This window comes from Sinocyclocheilus anshuiensis, unplaced genomic scaffold (assembly GCF_001515605.1).
Source record: "Sinocyclocheilus anshuiensis isolate Anshui unplaced genomic scaffold, SAMN03320099.WGS_v1.1 scaffold215, whole genome shotgun sequence".
NCBI lineage: Eukaryota > Metazoa > Chordata > Actinopteri > Cypriniformes > Cyprinidae > Sinocyclocheilus > Sinocyclocheilus anshuiensis.
Window position 1 is genome coordinate 40,417 of NW_015552542.1, and position 6,876 is coordinate 47,292.

A 6,876-nucleotide genomic window follows, 5' to 3' on the forward strand; every position below is an offset into this window, starting at 1 on the left:
GGGGGGGGGGCCTGTACTTTTACTCCTTATAATTTTATTTCAACTTAAGAAGCTTTTTTTTTTTGATCTCATGCACAATTAAATATGGTAAATATTTGAGGTTTGTTTTCACACATGAAACACGCAGATTTCAGCTTCAGTTATAACTTTAATCAGATAAATTTCTGGCATCAAAAGTGTGCCATCAAATCAGATGAAGCATACTGAGGTAGCAAAGTTGTACTTTTTATAGAGTACTTTTTACACCCCTGTCCATTCCCTGTGCTAATACTGAAGCCCCTTAAGTAAAAAAAAAAAAAAAAAAAAAAGGTTGTATGGTTATTGCAGCCGTACTAATTCTGCCAACACAGAGAGCCAGCTTAGTCTTTGATGAACATCGTGGGTTTCCTGCGAACTTTCACAGGACAAGGTCATACATGCAATATGTAAGACAAAATGTAAGAAAAGAGAAAGAAAGAGAGATATGTGGAGGAGTAGATCATTGCGTACTGTAGGCTTGAAACAGTAAGAAATAGTGAAATGATAATACTGTATGTGGAATGGGCTCCGGCCACAAAACTTATTTGAATCTCTTGAAATTCTACATTGTTAACCCTCAAATGGTCCTCATTTCCTGTTTACACTTCTGGTCTTTGGGGTCAATATGACCCCAACATTGATATAATTATTGTAAAAAATATATACATTTTTAATCATACAAATCATTTTTGTTTACTTCTCATCTATACATTAAAGCTGTTGTCTGGGAGCTATGAAGTACTTTTGTACCTTTTTACCACAAAATTCCTCAACTACACTATTAGCTTGCATGTGAAATATTTTTTTTAACGAAAAAATCACTTAAATGATGATCTAAATTTGATTTAAGTTGTTTCTGGATATTGATCTAGGAGTTAGGTGTAGAATTCTTCCATCTGCTGGTTAGAGAACAAACTTGTAGAAATTAGAGTTTTGGAAAGAATAGTGTAATGACCATATATATCCAGCAGAGGCCCATTAGAGATCCATTCATTTTTCCAAGTATACCCGGCTGCAGCCTGCAGATCGGGGTGGGGCTGCATCTGGGCCGGGGTTGCACGTGTCACCCCGCCCCATACCTACTCTGATTGGTTCGATCGTCTTTCATAGGCATACATGATAGGAAATGTGTGCGTAGTTGGTGTAGGATGGAGTATGTTGTTTAAAAAGCTAAAAATGCTGTGTAGTTTGAGCCTTCATTATAATGCACAGTTGTTTATTGTAAACTTGACTCACTATGTCTGTTTTATTGAATCACGAGATGCTAGCTGCTGCGAGTTTAATCTTCTGGACCAGTCAAATTCACAAATGAATAATTGGGGCATTCTAAAATGCTTAACGTGAAAGTTGGCTATGTGGCTTAATGCATTACAACTGTGTTTTAAAAATACCAAACTCAGTAAACACATTATCAATAAAGCATTCTATTCACAGACAAGCAGATATGAGCCCAGAGTACAAATAAATACTGTAGTGTTTTTTAACCATACTATAGTAAAGTGTATTATACTGTATATAGTATAGTATTTACAACACTTTTTAATGAATGCTACGGCATACTGTAGTATTAACTATAGTGAACTGATAAACTGCAATAAATACTGTAGTATACTTTGGTTTTTACTACAGTAAACTGTAGTGTATTGTAGTATAATATACCCCTATAGTTGTAGAAAACTTAGTACAGTATTGGGTAAAGTAATTTGTTTCTATTAGTATAGTTGTTATATTACCACAGCAACTATAGAATTACCACAACAAATTAATTCAAGCACTTTACTATAGTATGGTTCAAAAACACTATATTTACTTTAAATTACTATAGTATTTTTCCATGTGGGACGTTAAGTGTTTTCCTTATAGGCTAATGGTTTTCTATGGGAGGAAAAGACTTAACTCAACACGTAATTAAACGCATTGCATTCTTATTCTGGAATCATCTGCTTGTCTGTGAATAGAATGCTTTATTAATAATGTGTTTACTGAGTTTGGTCTTTTTAAAACACCGTTTTAATGCATTAAGCCACGTTAAGCATTTTTCACGTTAAGCGTAGATGTCCCGAATCATTCCAGCTGATTGAAAAGAATCGGCTCAATAATGGTCACAAAATGGGTATCGGAGAATATATTATATTTACCATTTGAATATATTTATATTAATTTAATATAAATAGATGATACTTTATAAAGTTTATCTCAATATTTGACCGCGGTTACTGTGAGATTGTCGGATCTGGTTTGAGCTAGCTATAATGAGTCAAAATGTGATGTTTTCCAATCGACTGCAATTTTGGCCGCCCCTGAAACGGTCATATCAGAAGTTATACATGGCTTATTCAAGAATGTGCATTTATTACACGGACTGAGCAAAAACATTAAAAAAGTGTCTAAAATGCGTGTGCATCACTCTCTAAATAGTACCCTACCATTTAATGATATATAAAAGTTTAACTTAACACTGTTGAAATGTATGAAACTGTTTGCTGAAATAACCACAATCTTAACAACTGCACTGAAATGAGAGCACGATGATCATGAATTTGCGTTCGTTACTATAGCAACAGATTCCAGGTATGTTCTTTCAGAATCATCATTCATCACTGGCCGGTAGAAATAAAAGGTTCTCGATTTCTTCACTTTAAAATAACGAGGAGCAGCATATTTTCCTGAAATAAAGGGGAGGAAAAAGTCTAAGCTTTGCAATGTAGTGAAGAAAATTAAAGTTTCATAAAAATTTAAATGGCACACAGCAAACACATTAGCCTACTGCGGTGTCATTTATCAACTGCATGACAGATAATTATATGTAACTATAATTGTCTTGCCATGCTATATAAATTAAAACAATACTGATACATCCTTTTCATTTCCTTTCTCATACTCTGATTAAATAATCAAATTTTCAAAAATTATTTAGTTCATAATTCATTCCTCTGACCTGATCCTACCACTGTGGATAATCAACCCAATTAATTTATTAAATATCATGGCGAGTTGCAGGCTAATGTTTTTTTCGTCTGTGCATTATAATGAAGGCTAAAACTGCACAGCGTTTTTAGCTTTTTAAACAACATACTCCATCCTACACCAACTACGCACACATTTCCTATCACGTATGCCTATGAAAGATGATCAAACCAATCAGAGTAGGCATGGGGCGGGGCGACACGTGCAACCCTGCCCCGATCTGCAGGCTGCAGACAGGGGTTTCTATTGTCTTGCCATGCTATATAAATTAAAACAATACTGATACATCGTTTTCATTTCGTTTTCATTTCCTTTCTCATACTCTGATTAAATAATCAAATTTTCAAAAATTATTTAATTCATAATTCATTCCTCTGACCTGATCCTACCACTGTGGATAATCAACCCAATTAATTTATTAAATATCATGGCGAGTTGCAGGCTAATGTTTTTTTCGTCTGTGCATTATAATGAAGGCTAAAACTGCACAGCGTTTTTAGCTTTTTAAACAACATACTCCATCCTACACCAACTACGCACACATTTCCTATCACGTATGCCTATGAAAGATGATCAAACCAATCAGAGTAGGCATGGGGCGGGGCGACACGTGCAACCCTGCCCCGATCTGCAGGCTGCAGACAGGGGTTTCTCCATTTTTCTGGAAGTGGCCAACTGCTCCTCTCACAAATTTTCTGATATATATTTTGTAAATATATATTTAAACATTATAAAATACATAAAAACTGTATTTTTCTAAAAGGTTAGAATTTCTTTTTGTTGTTTGAGGTATTTTGAAGTGCCTGCTTTTGCAATAATGCCACATAAATTTGCAGAAATGCCACACTAAAGTTGTGACTAAACCTTGATTTCATGCACATATTTTATTTTTTTTATCTAAACAGTAAAATCAAAACAATTTCAAGAGACTTACCCATCGGCCCGACTCCGTCTGCCGCACTCCGTCTGGTCGGATGCCTATGGACTCACTGTTCGATTCCGGCCCGAGTCAATCGGGCCAGATGCGGCGGCCGTTAGCGAGCCGACACTGACGCATTCGAGTCGGAATCGGCCTGGCGCTTTGATTTTTAATATCTACTTTACTGTTCACTAATCTTTCATTTAAAATTGATACACAGCCAAAACTTTTACTTATATAAACGTCTATTTTTGCATTCAAAAATATGAATGCAATTTTAAAGTAGCCTGAAGAACTCACTTAAGTTGGCATGAGGAAAATGTATTTACACAACAATTTATTTACAGAACTATGCAATTACAGTCAAAAAATTAAAATAAAATCTGATGATGTTATACAGAAAATATATAAAAAATAACATTTAGCAAAATTACCCTTGCATTTACATTAGTTACCTAACTAACATGAACTAACAATGACAAATACTTAATATTAACCTTAGTTAAGTTAATATATTAACATATAAAGCTTAGTTAATTTAAAAATTTACTAATACATTATTAAAACAAAAGTTGTCTGTTGACATTAATGGATCTGAGCTAACATGAACTAACAAAGAACAGTTGGTGTTTTTTTTTAACAGCAACAAAGATTAATACATATTGTAACAAATGTATTGCTCATTTCTGTTACGGGGCGAACGAGACAAGAGACGTGTGCATCCATTTGCAAAGCTTTATTCATTAGCATGGTCAGAAACAGGCCAGGGTCAGACAATGGCAAACAGGTATATTGAGGGCAAGACACAAGAGTAGTCCAGTTAACAGGCGTGGTCGATCTCCGGCGAACAATGTCCTAACAGGGTAATCCAAAGGGTTAATCTGAAACACAGGCGATGGTCCAGGCGAGGGGTAAAACGTATCCGAACAGGGCAAGACAAGAGGGTAATCCGAAAAACACAGGCAAGAATCAGAACACGAGAAAACAGGCAAGGCAAGACTTTGAATAGACTATGGAAACTAGAACTAGAAACTTTGACAGGGAACTGGCTCCGTAAAGTAGCTATCAGCTGAAACAGTGATAAACACAAACAATACTCGGCCCCGAATAGTGGTTAGGGCCTCGCATTTAAAGTTTGTGTGATTGGTAGCAGCTGCGTGTGTAATTAGTGCAATGGATGATGGGAAATGTAGTCCGGGATGACATGCAACAGTTTGTGTAGTGTGAGAGTCAATGTAACGGAAGGGTGATGTCTGATGGCAATCGGACGGAAGTCCATGGACAAGATTAGTGACAATTGTTATTTAATGTTAATTTCAACATCTACTAATGTTAACTAATGGTACATTATTGTAAATAAATATCAAAACTTAGTGTTTTGAACAACACATTAGTAAATGGCAAAGTTTTGAAACTAAACACATTTTGTACTGTTTTAATTATCTAATCATTTACAACTATTACCATGGATAATTTTTGAGTAAAACAATGAGTACTTTTCCTTGGTTGTTGCCCATTTTCAAATCGCTCAAGATTTATGGTTGTTGTGGTGTAACATATCTTTCCACTTCTTAATCCAGTGATATCTTTTGAAGCTTTCATTTCTGCACCTGTAAAGAGCAAATAATATACAATTATCTATTAGTAAAGGTCTAACGAAATGCGCCAAAGTGAACTACATTAAATATATGTTGTAGCAATGTACCTGTTGTTTGACATACTATTTACAGCACTAACTGCAATAACAGCACAATGAGTGGCTGTGCCCAGCATGATTAATATTTAGCATGTAGCATGCTAATTAAAGAGAGTTCACCCAAAAATGAAAATCATTTGCTCCTCCTCATATTGTTCATATTTGACAAAATTGTTGGTTTTGATTACCAGCATTCTTCTAAGTATCTTCTTTTGAGTTCTGCAGAAAAAAAAAAAAAAGAAAAAAAGTCAAAGGTTCGGTAAAACATAAATGAAAGAATTCTGCTTAACTATACATGTAAGTAAATTAATAAGCACTTTTCACCAGTCATCACTATGCAGAGAAATAACAGTGAATGCTGCAATAAAATGCTTGAAAAATACACATTCAGTAGACCTAAAGCTTGCTGTTGATAAGTAGGTCTCTTCCGTTAATATTCCCCACAGTTACTGCAGAAAATAACATGGTGAAATAGTCAATGCAGACATTTTACTTCAACTTACTTTCTCATTTGCTCTAATGCTCCTTACTAGTCCAGTCAGAGAAATATAACAAAGATGATGTCCACTGCCTTGGACTCCAACCACTGCTCGGTGTTCACAGGTGTCTGTGGAGTAACATCTGCCATTTCTTCAGCGATGACACTTCTCTTGGTTACTACAAAACATAGATATATTAAAAGAAATTTGTGGCATGATAAGAGAAATAATCAGTTACTCCTTTGTGTCTCTACATCCTGAAAAAAGAAGCAATTAAAGTAGCAACAAAAGTGATGGACTGTGATGCTGTCTTTCTGTTGTAGTCACATGTGTTTGGGCAGAGATAAGCATCTGTACATGTACAGTCTGCTTATTTAGCAGCTGTAAAAGCAGGACAGAGCTATTGCAGACGATCTCAGACATAATGTTGCTTATATGACTGCAGTACATTCTCATTATAAAAATAACTTAAACTAACGTTAGCTTATTAACTTGTGTATTCAGTTGAGGTTATTTGAAAACAATGACCTTATATATGCATACACACTAAAACAAATCATCTTCACTCTCACGTCCTTTAAGAAATATGGAAAAAAACAATGTTTGCTTATTGCCGTTGAATTTACAAAAATAAGAATTTGGAAGCTAAAAATACAAACAAACCTTTCTCTTTGTATATGCTGGATCGCCATCATCCTCCTCTTCCATGTCTGTTGGCGGATCGTAGTGTTTCTCGTCAAAGTTTTCTGCAGCGTAAATACTCAAGACTCACACAACAATACTTAGACCAAATAGTA